This window comes from Lissotriton vulgaris, chromosome 8 (genome assembly GCF_964263255.1).
Source record: "Lissotriton vulgaris chromosome 8, aLisVul1.2, whole genome shotgun sequence".
Taxonomy (NCBI): domain Eukaryota; kingdom Metazoa; phylum Chordata; class Amphibia; order Caudata; family Salamandridae; genus Lissotriton; species Lissotriton vulgaris.
In genome coordinates this window covers 727,587,096-727,605,513 of record NC_141696.1, presented here as the reverse complement: position 1 = coordinate 727,605,513, position 18,418 = coordinate 727,587,096, and positions in this window count along the sequence as shown.

Below are 18,418 nucleotides of genomic sequence, written 5' to 3'. Positions count from 1 at the left end.
TGTCAGGACATGGTACACACCTCAGTACATGGTCCACCTTTAACATACACTGCACCCTGCCCAGTGGGTACCTTGGACCTACCATAGGGGTGTCTGATGTGAATAGAAAAGAAAGGGTAAGGCCTGGCAAGTGGGTGCACTTGTCAGACAACATAGCTGTTTAACAAACTGATTGAAGGCACTGCAGTGGCAGGCCTAAGTACTCTCTTCAGGGCTACTTGTGGGGGTGGCACAATTACTGCTGCAGGCCCACTAGTAGCATTTGCATAACCAGCCTTGGCACACATAATGCACTTTACTAGGGACTTTACTAGCAAGGCAAACATACCAATCATGGACAACCAATTATCATTACACTTTACACAGGCAGTACTTACACTTTGACACTGATCAGCAGTGGCAAAGTGCCCAAAGCATCTAAGTTGGCAACACCATGTCAGAAAAAAGGTCTAGGGGAAAAGCAAAAAGTTTAGGGAACTTTAGCCAAAAAGGGTTAAGTCCAACAGTCTCCATGCAGTTTTTACTGCCATGTCGACTTGGCAAATGCACCCACTTGCCAAGCCCTAACCTTACCTTTTATTACATGTGAGTCTCCCCTAAGGTAGGCCCAAGGTACCCCTATTGGCAGGGTGCAGTGAATTTGAAAGGTAGGACATGTACTGGTGTGTGTGACATGTCCTGATAGTGGAATACGGTATATATTTTTTCTCACTGTTGAAAGGCTACCTGTCCCATTGGAAAGAATGGGGAATTCTTTGTAACATTTTCCGAGTATATCTTCCCATTGGGAAAAGACAGAGAAATAGGGGCTAGTACGCATGAACTCAGAATGCAGAAATGCATCTTTGAGTAAAGATGATTTTTATGTTCTGTGTTTGAAAATACTACTTTTAGAAAGTAGGTATAATCAGGCTTAGCCATCCTATTGCCTCTGCTGGGTTGTGGATAGACTGTCTGGTTTTGAAGTCACAGGGGCCGGATGTGTGCAGTCTCTTCAGACAGCCACTGGGAGGGGGAGTGTCCTGCCTTTCCTGGATGTGTCAGCACTGGGCTGAATAGACCTGGGCTGCATTTAGAGTAGTGGGAGGAGATTTCCTTGCACCTGAATGGGTCTGGTCTGCCATTAACAATGCTATTTCTACCTGCTTTACAATAACCCCCCAGGCGGGTCAGGTCCCGGGGGCATATAATGTGTGTGGAGGGGGCACATGAGGCCTTCACCTAGGGTAATTATTAATGCAGACAGGCCCACTGGGCCAGCCAATAGCACCGGGGACTGCCACCTCCGGGGGCTAATTTAAATGAATAAGGGGTGGCTTTGCGGACCACCACCTCCCAGGGACACATGCATTTAAAAATAAATAAATGGAGGAGGCCCCATTGCCTCCCCAGCCAAAACCTATCTCGGGCTAACTGCAATAATAATGTTTGGAGGGGCTCTGACCCCCCACGCAGCCCCGGGGAGCACCACATCCCCGGAGCATACATGCACTAATCGAGGGGGTCCGTTGTCGATCCACAGCCCTGGGGACCACCACCTCCCCGGGGCTATATACAAGATGGCAGTGCATTACGGAGGCACGAGTTATAGTTATCTCAGCTAACTATAAGTGCTGAATTTCTCTGGTTTTGTACTAGTGACTTGTCAGCCTAACTATAACGTCCCTGTAACTTTTGTTTTTTTCAGTGAATGCCTATGTTTTTTTAATTCCATTTCCTAACTATAACGTCCCTGTAACCTTTGTTTTTTTCAGTACATATATTTAATCTTCTCCTTTGAATACCAATTTCAGTACATGCAAATCTGAAGTGCTCGGGCTTGGTTAGGATGCAGTTGAACTGGATTTTATTTTAGATGTTTTCACCTAGAGCTGAGTAATTAGAGCCCAGAAAAAGAAGTTTGTTGATGTGTTGAATGGGGTGCAAATGTTTAACTATGCATGAGGACATTTTCTCCCTTTGGGAAGTAGGAAACCTTTTCTAATTTTCCAGGCACTAGTTAATTGATAGCTAAAAAGTTTGTCTCATCCTCATGTTCATGATTTCTATTGCCAGTATGTTTTGGGGTGACGAAATGAGAGATTGGCAGTCAGTACCCACCCCTGCCCACCGTCAAGTACCAGGTACGGTAGGATCCAATACAGTTAAGAGTGCTGAGAGACATGAAGTTTAAAAGTAATTGGTCTAGACAATCATGTAAATATTTTGGATGAGTTGAATAACGTCCCTGTAACTTTTGTTTTTTTCAGTGATTTTCTATGTTTTTTTTAAATTCCGTTTCCTAACTATAACGTCCCTGTAACCTTTGTTTTTTTTAGTGATTATATATATATATACTTATATTTAATCTTCTCCTTTGAATACCAATTTCAGTACATATAAATCTGAAGTGCTCAGGCTTGGGTAGGATGCGGTTGAACTGGAATTCTTTTAGAAGTTTTACCTAGAGCTGAGTAATTAGAGCCCAGAAAAAAAAGTTTGCTGATGTGTTGAATGGGGTTGCAAATGTTTAACTATGCATGACAACATTTTCTCCCTATGGGTAGTAGGCAACGTTTTTTCATTTTCCAGGCACTAGATAATTTGTAGTTAAAAGTTTGGCTCACCCTCATATTCATGATTTCCTTTGCCAGTATGTTTTGGGGTGATGAAATGAGAGATTGGCAGTCAGTGCCCACCCCTGCCCACCGGCATTTGCCAGGGAGGGTGGCATCTATGACAATTCTCAGTGCTGAGATGCATGAAGTGTATAAGTAATTGGTCCAGACAATCTGGTAAACATTTTGGATAAGTTGTTTATTATATGATTTTTATTGTCCAGGAGTGTTTGTATGGGGGATGAAAGGGTCATGCATCTGTTGGTGGAATGGTGCTACTCGGGACCAGGCCAATCATGTGGTATGTGATGCTCGAGGCTCTGCTAGCTAGGAGTCTGTGGTCAATGGTTGGAGGTATTGATAGCTATGTCCTGAAAAATCACCAAATTTCACATTATTCCACATTTTAAGCCTGAAATTGGAGGCAGGGCCCGATTGGAGAACAGAAAAATCCCTGCAAACATGTTCAACAGTCCTGTTTATTTCATCTCTCTGCACAATTCCTGTTTCCATCCATCCATTCTCCCTCTCTCTCTACTTCTCTCCTATCTCTTTCTTCTCCCTCTATGCCTTTGCAGTCTCTCCCTCTATTTTTAACTCTACCCTCCCATTCCCTTCCAGTCTTTCTCTGTCTCTTAAAGCCTCCCAATTCTTGCTACAATTATTCTTGGGTGGCAGGAGAAAGTGGCAGAGGCACCTCCTCTAAATAATAGCCTCCAGGGGCACCAGGCCACAGGAGAAATGCCCAGTGGAATAAAAGGCTTGAACTGCCCTGATTAAAGGCAATTATCATATCCAACACATTTTCATCATGGGGAATTGAATTTTACTGAGTGCAATAATAATCCCCAGCCCCATTTGGACACGCGTGATCAGCGACTTAGTGTTAGCCAGTAGTTTTGTTAATGTGTGCATGCACATTTTCTAACTCTGTAAGAGATACTTTAAGAGTCGCATGAATGTGGCCATGGTTTGAGACAGCGCCTACCCTTGTGGAAGCCCTATAGCTGATCCCTTTAGGGACCGACTCGCAGGGTGCAAATTCACATATCTTATTAATGAGAACCAGCTGCACTAAAAAGTGTTAGAAATGTGCACCTTGTCGTCCCTTTAGAAAATGGCCAAGGCATTGACATTGGATACATGTAGCCCTGGAGAACCTGGGTGCCCCTGCTCAAAGTATTCGTAAGGTGCTACACACATGCTTCTCTAATGGGATGCCAGTGAGGGGATGCCACAGCTGTCTGTCCAGGAACAGCATTCTGTGTAATGTTCCCACTAGGGTCTCTCTGAACCCCAGGAAAAAAACATCCCCATCTTTCCCCTTTTATTCATGTATAATTGTATGTTATTTCAAAATCATATGTTCCTGCTTTCAACTGTTACTCAGGGGCAGGGGTGTAATGCGGTAAAAACTGGCCTCCTGCTACCTCAACCAGCACTTACTTAACGATTCCTCCCCCTGCTCTCGAAGGTGTGTCTATTACCCTCCTTAGCAGAGAGAGGCACTCACAGAGGCCTGTCAGAGAAGCCTTGAATTTCCTGGGGATGTAGAAAACAGTGGGTAACAACTTTCGTTACCCACTGATGCTGTTTTATAGCAGCGAATAACCTGATTTAGAATACGGTGTTCATGCTAGTGGCTCTCAGTCAGACCCATACATAATGTTTAGAATATGTCTGATCCCCGATATCTGTGTTAAATGCTCTTTTTATTTTCCGTGGTATGTGAAACAAACAACTGTATTATGTCCACATATGGCATTTGAGGCACGCACTGTTTCTGCTTCACTCTAGAGGAACTGAAATATTGTGACACCAAAAGCAAATGTGAACAATACAGGCTTCCTTATGGTCCTTTCTGCCATCATATATCAGTGGCTGCCACTGTAGTTTAATTCCCCGGGAGGGCTGCCAGGAGGAATACTAAGGATTTCTTTTTCATGATGGGCGCTGTTTGATTTCAATATTTCGCAGCTGAAGCTAAATCCCACAGTGCTAAGAGCCCCGGCAAGGAGGCAAAGCATGCAAGTCTGAGTCATCAAAGATTGCATCCTAGCCCCATGGGGAGGAACAGCAGAGACTTTCTTTAGAGATTTGTCTCGTTCCACACACACGGGGAAATCAGTGTTGGCACTAGTATCCGATTTTTAAGGCACAGATTTAACACCATTTGTTTCATAATATACAAGGGACTCAGAGGTGGGATTGACATTGTAACACAGGCTATTCCCTTCTCAGTCTCTGAAAAATAAATTCAGTATATTAGCTATCGAAAACGTTTACAGCATAAAGGTATAAATAAATACAGTCCTTTTAGGAAAAACAACTGTAAATTTCTCTCTTAAACGTAGCACTTATCTGTGTTAAAGTGTATCCGTGCAAACAATAGCAAGAAAAAATGTCCACTATATAGGGGCAGTTCATAAAGTCACTTATGAGTAAGTATAGTAGAACAATATGTGCCAACATTTGGAAAAACGAAAGATTTTTACATTTTAGAAGGGAGACAGCTAAAATAAAGCTGTTTTGGAGTCTCCCGCATGAATAAAGGGTCTTAGCAATTAGATAGTAATTCATGGGCAGCTCCTCCGTTTGAGGGGAGGAGTGTCGCCCTACAGGCCAGAGATGAAAAATAAAATAGTAATCAAGTTTATTTATTACCATTTTTTTTTTCAACAACTGACCCATCTTGAACTGAGTGACAGGACGGGGCAGGGCCAGTGCTGCCGAGTGGCAGCAACTGGGAGCTGTATGCTTTAAAATGCACATGGCTCTATGGCTGGCCTTCTTGGGACGGCCAGCCAGACATGTGCATTTTAAAGTTCTCTAAACTAGCTTCTCTTAGACTGCTAGGATAGAGAAAGCACAGGCCTCCAGGGCTCTTCGCAGTGCTTAGGGAGGTCACTCCAACCAACCCGGATGCTGCTCTCGTGCTGCGAGAGCAGCACCAGGATTGGTTAGTGCAGTTTTCTGGGCCCCCGACTATGCCTGGAAGAGAGAGGACAGTGGAGGAGATTGTCACGTCACGCCTCCAGAGAATTTTTTTTTTTTTGCATTTCCCCTCTCGCCCCACCGCCCTCGAGTGATATTTCAATGATTCATGAAGGTATGGCAGAGATTTTTGCCTATAATTTTACGATACATTATGCATGGAATTCTCTGCCACAACGGTGGAGAATTCCACAGACCAAGTTATACATTTTACATTTTAGGCAACATGGATTAGTTAGGATAGAGGAATACCAAACAATAAGAGGGAGAAGAAAAAAGGAAGAGGTACAGGGGAGGGTCGTGCTAATACCAAACACACCCTCAGAATAATGTGTCCATTTCACTTCATATTTCAATATTATCCCCGTGCACACCGGTAACACACTCAATCTTTGATTTCCCACTTTCGTGTTGGCGCAACCTATGTCACACGGCGTCCTTCCGTGTCTTTATGAAACTCAAATAGTGTTGCAAGGAGGAAAACCTTCTCGTAAATAGGTGCGCTTTTTAATACATGAACCACAATTGGATTCTTCACTTGTATAAAACAAACAAGCTACTGCGTCTAGAGAGACACGAACAGAGACCTGCTGTTCCGGACACCCCTGACGAAGGGTCAGTTTGTTTGGATGACCCGAAATGCATTGGGTGTGGATAAGCTGATGATAAAATGGAAATATGATGATTAATTGACATGATTATGAGATGAAATAATCAATGAAAATTGGAATTAAAAGGAAATATATGATTAGGGATTACAAAGCGAATAAAAGTAATTATACAAGTGAAGAATCCAATTGTGGTTCATGTATTAAAAATCGCACCTATTTACGAGAAGGTTTTCCTCCTTGCAACACTATTTGAGTTCCATTTCACTTCATCTCATTTACACCATCATCCACTACAGTAGTACAACTATAGACTGAAATATACTCCATCCAAGACATGAAGTAATTCACACATAACACATGGTTATTCAGAGGTACTGAAAGACATTCACACTTGCAGGTAGGCTATAACACACCCAGAACGAAGGGTAATAATAATGAAAAGAAAGCCAAACACTGTCACATACATTATATATATATGCACACCTATAGAAGTAGCAACATATAAAAAAATAAAAGACAAGAATCACACACACACAAGCATGCAGCTTAGAATGTTCTTTAAACATAGATAGAAAGTATTCAATTCACACTTAGTGGACTATACACAGCTACACAAATACACTCCAATTGAACAAACGGAATCATCAATCATGACTCAGCCACACACATCATCAGATAAACCCCCCACCATATCAAATACCAGTCATATAGATTGGCCATACAACAAAACAATAGGAGCTACCATTTGAATCACCAGGAGCTTGGGGTAAACATCATGTATATAAACCACCATTTCTCCTAATATACTCAGACATATTTACCCTATTTTAGAACAGCTTGCATTATACATCACTATTAGACCTCTCATCATTAGGGTGTTCTTTCCTGAAACGTTTTGCCTGCTTTCCTTCTCTTTTTGCTGTATCTCTTTCTTGGCCTAGTACTCAGAGCACATTACCACTTCTGCCCAGTGCTAAAGTGCAAGTTCTTCTCTCCTAAACGTGGTGAAATTGGTGTATATGATTGGCATATTTAGTTTACTTGTAAGTGCCTTGCACAATTGTATACCATACACCCAGAGCCTGTAAATTAAATGCTACAAGAGGGCCTGCATCACTGATTGTGCCTCTCATTCCAGTCGCCTTTCAAACCGGTCTCTGGCCTGCCATTGCAGTGTCAGTGTGTGCAGTTCACTACCACTTCGACTTGGCATTTAAAACTACTTGCCGACCCTGAAACTCCCCTTTCATTACAACAATAATATAATAAGTCACTCCTAAGGTAGGCCTCAGGTAGCCCTTAGGGCAGGGTGCTGTGTAGGTAAAATGTGGTACATGTACTCTTATGAGTTGCATGTCTTGGTATTGACGAACACCCAAATTCACTTTCACTGTGGTGAGGCCTACTCCTCTCCTAGGCTAGCTTTGTGAGTTTCTTAATACACTTTTAAGCTATAGTTCCTTATTGCAAAGGAGTAACTGCATCATGTTCTATATCTTTGGAATGGTAATGATAAACCCTCTTCAATGGTAATGTTAACATTTGCATTACTATTTTAGAAATGCTTTTTTTAGAAAGCAAACTTTTCTCTGCTCTTACTGCTCTGTGTGCCGTGCAGCCTTTCTCCAATATGCGTCTTGGGTGGGTGATAGCGAAACTTTGCTCAATCCCCATAGACAGCCACAAACACAGGAAAGGTGAATGCAACAGAGAACTCATCTGCATTCTGATATATCTTCCCGGGTTAGGAGAGAGTGGGAAGCTGATAGTTACACCTGAGTAGGCAGTTTCCTGTTTCCAACACAAATGGCTGAATACCCCCTACTGAGGGTCTGGGAAGAAAAGGGGAACTTTGTACTTCAAGGGCCTGCTCTGAAGTCATCCCCACTTCAAATGCACAACTCGGCATAAGTACAGGGGCTCTGACCATCCTAGACAGTGCACTACTGTACCTGTGAAGAACCCTGCCAGGAGACCTAAATGCTACAAGGATTGTCACTCTGTTTGCCTGCTACTCAGGAATACTGTTTTTCTGCTTTGCTGTGCTGCCCTGATGCCTGCTGATCTCTACCCTGATAAGGACAAGAACTGGACCCATCTTACTTTAACCCAGAGTGACTCCAAGGGTGCGCTGGCTTGCATCTTGTCTTGTTCTGAAGTCTTAGGGCCATCAAAGACTTTCTTCAACCCTGAAGCAGCAGTTAGACTGCCATCTGTGAGTCCTGCCCTGCCAACTAGTGGCAATCCAGTCCTGGGGCCTTGAACTGAAGGACTGGGTTTTCTTAAGACCCAGCGGTGCCAGGGATAACACCTAAAACCTTCGTGGGTAACCTGTTCCGGCGTACAAATGACAGAGACACGGGACACTTCCTTCGGCGTCAAAGATTCGAGGTTTATTACTGCAGGGAACACAGAAGTCACAGGAAGTACAGCATGTGTAGGTTCGAGGAGTCTGATTCGACTTGCCTCTGTGGGTCGCTCCTTTTTATACAGTTCTAATGCATTGAACATCATGGTACACAAAAGTTTACAACTCGGTTCCCATCGTAAAAACCATAAGGGGTTACTTTCATGTATTCAAGGCCCGGAACATAAGTACAGAAACGTTTGGTGGTTCTCAACTGTAAAAACCCATCTTCCCTCCATTAGTACATTCCAATCAACAATAAACAGATCGAGGAAAGGACAGAAACAGGTGCAGAGGAAGACAGAAACAGTGGGGCGATCGGAAAGGGTGTAAAAGGGGTGGTATCGGGAAACACGAACTGCAGGCATCAAAGGGGACGTGCCTAATGAATGCACAACTAAGACAATAGACCGGCACAGCAAGATGAGCCTCGAGCGGGGCCATCTGCCTTACAGTGCCGCCCCCCTCATCATAAAGACACCTTCAAAGGAAACGTGTCTTCCGCAAGAGTTTGGGAATCCCAGGGTCGCGAAGCGGACAGCGTCCGTTCGCTGGCTACTTGAGGGCAAGAGACAAAATGGATGCCGCATCTAAGATGGAACCCGTGGGCTCGGATGTAGAAACCCACGAAACAAACGAACAGTTTAGGCTAGCACAGCGAAAACGCGTACACCCACTAAACTCGTCATTTGCGGTTCATAGATACCAGACTCGACCATATTCGTACGAGTCGAAAACACCACTTACGATTGTCACGGAACCTCAGACGCTCCTTTTGCCCTCATGTAGGCAAGCACTAGTCGGAATCATATTCGATAATCATCAGACCATCCAGATGTTGCTGCAACATAATTCTATCCATCTGAGCTCCTTTGGTAACAGGCGGCTGTCTTATACACGTCGTAGCACAGAGGCCACATAACCCAGGACCACACTGCACACAAAGGCAACACGTGAACAGAAATGCTACAACAACCCCAACGATCATCAGAATTTTCCAACCCCAAGTCGACATCAGGCCCCAAAACCACCCAAGTAACGTCCAATCCCCTACGTCCACGTGTATGGACTCAGAGATCTTATGCAACTTTCAGATGGCTTGATAGACAGTCGGAGCGTTATCTGGAATGAAAATACAGCAGCTCGAATGGATCACCTTACATACTCCACCTCGATCTGCTAAAACAACGTCTAAAACCATACGGTTTTGTAACGTCATGAGCCTATCCGCCTGAAGCTCTGCTGTGATGTTACCAAGGGCACTGGCAGTGATATTAGCTGTCGATTCCACCATTTGGGTCAACTGTCTCAGGTTCCTACTATTGACCATAGGTTCCCAAAACGGAAATAAACCCTTGAAAAAGTCTCCTGCCTCTTGACCGGCAGTGTCCTCTTCGCTAATCACGCCCCCTCACAATTCTAGTCTTGTGGTAATCGGAGGCGACTGTAAAAGTCGGAGGCAACAAATTTGCAATGTAACATGTGCCCGCAAAGTCAGAGGGCAACCACGTATACGCACGATCATGACAGACAAAGTATGTACCCTTGGCAGTCAGAAACACAGGGGAAGAGAGCATCGGTAAGACATACGTCTCGGAGCAAGCACTCTCTCCAAGATGAGCTCTCGGTCTTCGGCCACGACCTTTTAGACAGAAATTACCAAGGTGGGGTACGATCCATATTGGAGACGAGCTTCTAAGCTGTCTTTCACCCACAAGCGCACTATACTCAGCCTCACTCAGATCCCTATAGGCTCGCACCTCCTCCTCTGGGATGAGCGACGGCTCATAGATATCCCTATCTAAATCAGCGATCGCTATAGCCAAAGGCTTGTGGTACGGACCGGGACCAAAGTGGGGAGGACGTGGCTCTCGATTGGGGTAGGAATCTAGTGCACTTCGAAACATTGTTTGAAATGCTCGAGCTGAACCCTGGGAACTATAAGGAAGGACCAAGTACGGAATTCCCTTATCGGTGGTATGTGGCATCAACCCACACACCCAACAATTGGTAGTGTTAACCACCAACTGATGTTGATGAAGGAACTGAATAAAGGAATTATTCATGAATTCCGCACGTCTGGCCTGCTCGTGTTGGGGTAAGATGTGGAAGGAATGAGGAGAAACATTGGAGGTAGTTTTAGGTTCAGGAGAAGGGGTAGGTGAGGCAGAAGGCAAGAACGTCAATATCAAGTAATACACCCCACCCACCAATAGCGAAGAAACAGTTAAGAACAAGAGGAACACTTGAATCATGAAGCATTTCGTGCGAGTAATTTGCTGCAACTTGAATCTTTGGGCCTGAGCTTTTTCCAAATCCACCAGCTTAGAGAACAGCATCCTCTAAAACCGTCCGCAACGTTTCTTGACGCACTTCGATCTGTGTAGCCGTAGTCAATCCCCAGGAGTTCCCAGGAACCGACGGCCTTCGACCTAGTGTCAAGACCTACTAACCAGAAGGAAGTACACGCGCGGCCCTACGGTTCACCCGGATGTAAGGTATTTATTTACAAATATATACAAAATCTCCTAGCTGTGGAAGCAAAAACATATGTGGAAACAAACTCACAATATTTACAAGAACCAAAATTATACGAGTGTGTTCAGACTGAATGGTGTCAATGGGGCAATGTGGATGTCAAGGGGGAAAGCAAAAACTTTTTTTTATTTGTCCTTAGTATTGGATCTCAGGAAGTATCGGCTTCTCCCAGGACGTGTCTGTTCATCAAACAACTGATCCGATGGTGGGACAGAGTTCTGCTGGTCAGTCAATTGTTCAGATCTTGAGTTTTTAGGTGACAATTGTTCAACAATGTCGTCCTGCTGCGCTGAGGGTTCTCCAACAAGCTGAGCGTCGCTAAAAGGAATGAAAGTCTGTGCAGTTTCCGTTTCAGACGAAGCAATGCCCTTCCTCACCCACGAGTCTGCCGGTAAAGGTATAGGTACCTTTTTAGTATGGGTGGCGTGCACCCAGTGTTTACGACCTTCCAAACGAACAGCAGTCCTCGTGGCGAGAAGAACTTGGTAGGGTCCAGTAAAGCGGGGCTCAAGATTTCGTTTGCGCCTGAAGTTCCGCGTCACCACCCAATCTCCAGGCTGGAGCTGGTGGCCTGGACCCTCCGTCTGCGTCGGCAGTGCTTCAAAGACCTGTTGGTGAATTAACCTCAATTTAGCAGTCAGATCATGCAGATAATCGATCAACATTGGATACTCAAGATCAGAGAACACACTCGGTCTAGGGACCCCCCAAACATTCGCAGGGCGGCCGAACACAATCTCGTAGGGACTAAGCCCTATTCGGGAGTGTACAGTCGCCCTAGTAGACAGAAGGGCTAGAGGTAAAGCGTCAGGCCACGAGAGACCAGTCGTAGCCTGAACCTTCGCCAGCTTCAATTTAAGGGTACCATTATACCCTTTAACCAAACCTGCTGACTGGGGATGATTGGCGCTATGGAATTTCTGGGTAATTCCAAGGCCCTTACACACACTCTTCATCACACTCCCCACAAACTCACTTCCGTTATCAGACCATACAATTCGTGGCATTCCATACCGAGGAAAGTATTCCTTCAGCAGGATTTTCGCAGTGGACAGAGCAGTATTATCTTTGAGAGGGTAGGCCTCGATCCATCGGGAGAATGCGCAAACCACAACTAAAACGTATTTCAGGTTATTGCATCGCTCCATATGGATGAAGTCTAGCTGAATCACTTCAAAGGGACATGAAGGGGGAGCAAAATGGCCAGGAGGTGTAGGGGTTCCCTTTCCAGGATTGTACATCATACATATCATACAATTCTTCACCAATCTCTCAGCACACTTCGTGATACCATAATTCTTCCATACAGGGGACAACAACTTACAAATACCTTTCGCGCTAATATGTGCCAAGCCGTGTGCCATCGTCACAACAGCTAGTACATACGCATCTGGCAACATCCACCTCTTATTCTCCGACAGATCAATCCAACAACCATTCGCATCCAACTTTCCCGTACTCTCTTTCCACTTCGTCTTTTCAGTTTCGGTGGCCTCGTTCTGAATCATTTTCACGCTCTCAATGGTATCCTCACACATACTAGTCTCTGTAGGCCACCTAACCGAACTCGTCACATACATTCTGGTACTAAGATTCCGAGCAGTCTCCTTAGCAGTTTCATCAGCAAATGCATTGCCACGACCAACATCATCCGTCATCTTACGGTGTGCACTACATTTAATAATCGCCACCTGCTTAGGCAATGTAAGTGCATCCAAAAGATCATTCACGAGCTGTCCGTGTTGGATCTTCGTACCATGCGATGTCATAAAACCTCTCTCTCGCCACAAACGTCCAAAGCTATGTGCGACGCCAAAAGCGTATTGGCTGTCGGTAAACACATTCACCCGTTTCCCTTTCGACAACACACACGCTCTAGTCAAAGCAATCAGCTCTGCCGCCTGAGCAGAATTCTGATTCAATCTCGCAGTCTCCACAACAGTATTCAATGTCACCACAGCATACGCAGTCGTTACATCGCCATTCGGCAACTTAAAACATGAACCATCCACGTACAAGGTCCCATCGGGATCTTCTAATGGAGTATTTTTCAGGTCTACACGACCTTTCGTTTCCTCTTCCGTTCGCAAGTAGCAATCATGGGGTGCTACTTCATCTGACTCCATACTGATTGGCAACAAAGTCGCCGGGTTCAGGACGTTGCAACGTTTTATTTGAATGTGACTTGCCAAAAGCGTCAACTCATAACCAGACAACCTTGCACTTGTCAAGTGCTGAGTTTTCGTACGATTCAAGAGAGTGTCAACTGCATGCGGAACCATCAGCGTAAGCATATTATCCATGACCAATCCTGCAGATTGTCGGATGGACACCGCAGCTGCCGCTGTTGCTCTCAAACAACTCGGCAATGCTCTAGCTACTGGGTCCAAGGTCGAGGAAAAATATGCACATGGACGCTGCTTACCGCCAAATTGTTGCGTCAAAACACTCAACGCACAACCTTCTCTCTCGTGAACGTATAGTGTAAACGGCTTACTGTAGTCAGGGGTCCCTAACACAGGAGCCGAGCACAACGCGTCTCGCAGTTCAGAAAAACTTTTCTGACATTCATCCGTCCATGGTAAAGGAGTTGGAACATCCTTGCACGTAAGAGCTACCAATGGTTTCGCTAGCAATGAAAAATTTGGAATCCACTGCCTGCAGTATGACGTGATACCTAAAAAGGCACGCACATCTCTCTGAGTTGTTGGCACAGTCATTCGAGCAATCGCTGCAATTCTCTCTGGGGTCAACCTTCTGCCCTCCTTTGACAATAAGTGACCTAGATAGGTTACTTCTTGACAACAATATTGAAGTTTAGAAGGAGACACCTTGTGATGCAAGTCACAGAGATGCTGCAACAACGATACCGTAGCAAGTTTGCAAATGTCCTGAGTATCTGCAGCCACCAATATGTCGTCGACGTATTGGATCAAGGCCGCACCAGCCGGCAACACAAACGCATCAAGTTGGCCCTTCAAGGCTTGACTGTATATCGATGGACTCTCACAGTAGCCCTGAGGAGCACGTTTAAACCGGAAGCTGCGGCCACCAAGAGAGAAACCGAAAAGGTCTCTACTTTCCTCAGCAATCGGAATGCTGAAGAAAGCATTCTTCAGATCGATCACTGAGAACCAAGATGCAGAGGCTGGAATCAGAGGCCGTGATGTCAGGCACCACAGGGAACTGAGGAATCACAATTTTATTCACCTCCCGTAAATCGATAACAAAATGATAAACAGGTGGTTTTGATGGATCCGTGCGCTTCAAAATGGGCAGTACAGGGCTATTGCACACGTTTCCCAGAGTTTCCTCGATAACATCTTTTTCAATCAAATCGTAGATGATAGCTAACAATGCTCGCTCACCATCAAGGGAGATACGATACTGGGGAATACGTGGCAGTCGCACGTTAGATTTCAAGTGAACAACATAGGGGGAGATGTCAAGCAGGCCCACGTCATTGGGACCCGTTGCCCACAAAGATGCAGGAAGAGAACTCAATTCCGGTGGAAGCTTATCGATGGATAAGTACATAGGAGAGACAACTCTCTCACCTAACGTAAGCTTTACTCCCGCAGGGGAACAATACAAAGTCGCATACAGACGTTTTAGCAAATCCAGGCCCAAAAGATTTTCACCACAACCAGTGGTCAAAATCAACGGAGCTTTCAGCTCACGAGGCCCAATCGTAAGAGGCAAAGGGCACGAAACCGGATTGCTAACAGGGGCACCAGAGAATCCAACGGAAACATTTGTTAAGCCAGACAAAGGTGCGCCAGGGAGTTTCGAATGCATGATGGAACTTTTCGCTGCACCAGTGTCCAACAGAAAAGGCTCAACGACGCCCGAGGTGGCAACTGCGACGTAAGGCCCTCTCTGATCAACCGGAACTGATACTACTCCCTCTCCTTGTCTATGGCTGTCCTAGTAATTTCCGTCGTCAGCATCCTGATCGGCGTAATGATCATCCACATTGTACTGAGCAGATTGCCCCTGCGACGACCCGCGCTGATCAAAACAATTATTAGAGTCAGAAGTATTAGTGGAACGATCATTTTGAGCACCGCGGCCTCTACCACGTGATGTCTGCTGAGAACCACCACGACCTCCTCTAGACGAATTACCACTATTACGCTCATTCAGAACTGGACAATCAAATTTCAAATGACCCTCTCCCCTACAATAGGCACATTGATTGTACCCTAACGAAGATCTCTGCGAATAAGAATCATTTCGCGATTGTGACCTATTCGACTGAGATTGTGATCTGTTCCGTTGTTGCGAATCATTCTGATTTGAATGCGGAGGATACGCCTGCTGCAACAACACTTTAGTTTTGAGCTCTTTCGTCTTCTTGTCAGCACGATCATTCTCCTCTTTCTCCCTATTCTCATAATATTGGGCCGTGGCCAATATTTGAGCAGAAGTGGAAACAGCCCACGCACTTTCTGAATTACGCAATTTGTTGCTTAAGTCAGGCAGCAAATTTGAGACAAACTTATCCACAAACAATCGCTGACCTCCTTCAGTACTCATATCTTGACCACTATGGTCAATGAATGCCTCTTCGAATCTCGTAAAGAAGTCAGAGACACTCTCATCCTTCTTTTGCTTGCAAGCGGACAGTTTGTCCCAATTTACCTTCATAGCTGGCATAAGCGTTTTCATCAGAGCGATAATTCTCTGAGGCAAAGCCATAATTAATTGATCAGGCTTGGCCCCACCGACTTGCAAAGCGTCAGCAGCCCGCAATGCATTCCAATCACCACCTAGTTCTCCTGCATGATCTTCCTGACGAATCTTTGCCCATACCGGTTGCGGTACGACATTGCCAAACAGCATATCGATATCAGCAAGATTCATTATCGTAGCATCCACGAGCTGCGATAATTCTTTATAATACCCTGCAGGATTTTTGCGAGGGTCAGGCAAAGATTGCTTTACCTGCAAAACTTCCGATCGTTTCCATGGAAGATGTATCCACACTCTCTGAAAGTGCGGCAAGATCGGCGGAATTTGAGTAGCATCACCTGGCATCCACACTGGTGGAACTTCGCGCATGGGATACTGACCAGGCGCTGCAAACGGTCCTTCGATGTCCTCTACAAACAATGCCCGAGGCATTATAGAAGGACGGAAAGACAACAACTGCTCGACAGCACGTCGAACATTGGTGCCCACCAACATTCCCCTCGAAAACTGAAGCTGAAGATCAGTCAAGTCGTCAGATGCATCAGCCGATATTTGGTCACGTAGAGCTTTACATATTTCTTCAAAAACAAACCTTTGTGTCGGCATGTTGAATTGGCAAAACGTATCTAACACCACACGTGGAGGATTTCTAAGGGGGTGTTTCATCCAACCAATCGCCATATTATACAGAGCATCACGTTCCCGACTACCGGGAAGCTGACTACGTCTTTGAGGACCGTCCGAACCAGGGGACTCAAGAATAGGGCCAAGAGAATTGAAGAAGTTAGCAGCAACAGAGGGGGTACGACGTTGAACAGATGGAGAAGAAGAGTAACACAACGGGGTAACGAGAGAAGTATCAGAAGCAGAAGAGACAGCAGGAGTAACCAGAACAGCAGGAGCAGCGGGAGCAGGAGTATGGGGAAGTACAAGTGGAGGAGCAGTAGGGACGGAAGCAGGTAGAGGAGCAGGAGCGGGTTGAGGGACAGGTTGTGGAACAGGAGCAGGAGGAACAGGGGCAGGAGGAACCACAGGAACTACAGTACCCTGTGCGTACGGAGGTGGCGACTTCAAGAGATAGGACAACAAGGGGTCCTCTACTGATTCCTCCTTCTTATCCGTACCCGTTGGTAAAGCGGGATAACACTTGTCTACAGACATACGCTGCAATCTATTGAAGACTTCCTTTTCCTTTTCCTCCTTATCTCGCTGAAACTGCTCTGCATTTCTTACCGTGGTAACAACTCCTTCTCTCTTATTGCGTTTAATCTGTCTGATTTCTCTCTGTTTGGCTTCTTTACGCCACAACCGAAAGGAATCAAACATGGCCGGCCTTGATTTTTTTTTAAACAATTTGGCTTCTAGATTGTCTAAAATCGGGGTCTCAAAACTACCATGAGGTGGCCAACTAAGGACACCATCCTTCTTAGTATAGCGGATCCAACACTCATTGAAGGTAATCGGACCTAACCCGTGTTTGCTATATAGCTCATAAGTTGGAGTTCCAACCGGAGGTATCGGACACGAGTCCTCCAGTCGGGAATCCACACCACAACGTCTAAAACAACTGAACAAAGTACTACGGCCAGGCATCTTGCACACGAACCGAGTTTCACAAACTTCAAGGGTTATAGGATTAACAATGTCCCTGCAAAGAGCAAAAACCCTCGGTTTTTGGCGACTGCAGACGTCAAATATCACAACAAAGAACCAAGTACTAAGAACCACAAATGCAATGGAACCATGCAACAACCAAGCACCCACAACTAAGGACTCTGGGAGCGACCCACAAATACTTAACTCAAAGATCGATGGCGTCACCAGGAAGGCCCGTCAATCGTCTCGCTGTACCAAGGTCTACGCCAGGCGCCAAAACAGGTCTACAGTCAGGGCAGCAGTCTGTCGCAGCCGTCAGGAGGCGGGGATCTTCGCGGAAAAATCGTCGGGCCACTTGTTTCGACAACAGGATCGATGAAGCGGGGTGCACCTTCCCTCGGAGATTTCACACGAAGTTCCTCACGATCGTCGGGCTTGGACCGGTACCACTGTTGCAACCCCACGTTGGGCGCCAACTGAAGGACTGGGTTTTCTTAAGACCCAGCGGTGCCAGGGATAACACCTAAAACCTTCGTGGGTAACCTGTTCCGGCGTACAAATGACAGAGACACGGGACACTTCCTTCGGCGTCAAAGATTCGAGGTTTATTATTGCAGGGAACACAGAAGTCACAGGAAGTACAGCATGTGTAGGTTCGAGGAGTCTGATTCGACTTGCCTCTGTGGGTCGCTCCTTTTTATACAGTTCTAATGCATTGAACATCATGGTACACAAAAGTTTACAACTTGGTTCCCATCGTAAAAACCATAAGGGGTTACTTTCATGTATTCAAGGCCCGGAACATAAGTACAGAAACGTTTGGTGGTTCTCAACTGTAAAAACCCATCTTCCCACCATTAGTACATTCCAATCAACAATAAACAGATCGAGGAAGGGACAGAAACAGGTGCAGAGGAAGACAGAAACAGTGGGGAGATCGGAAAGGGTGTAAAAGGGGTGGTATCGGGAAACACGAACTG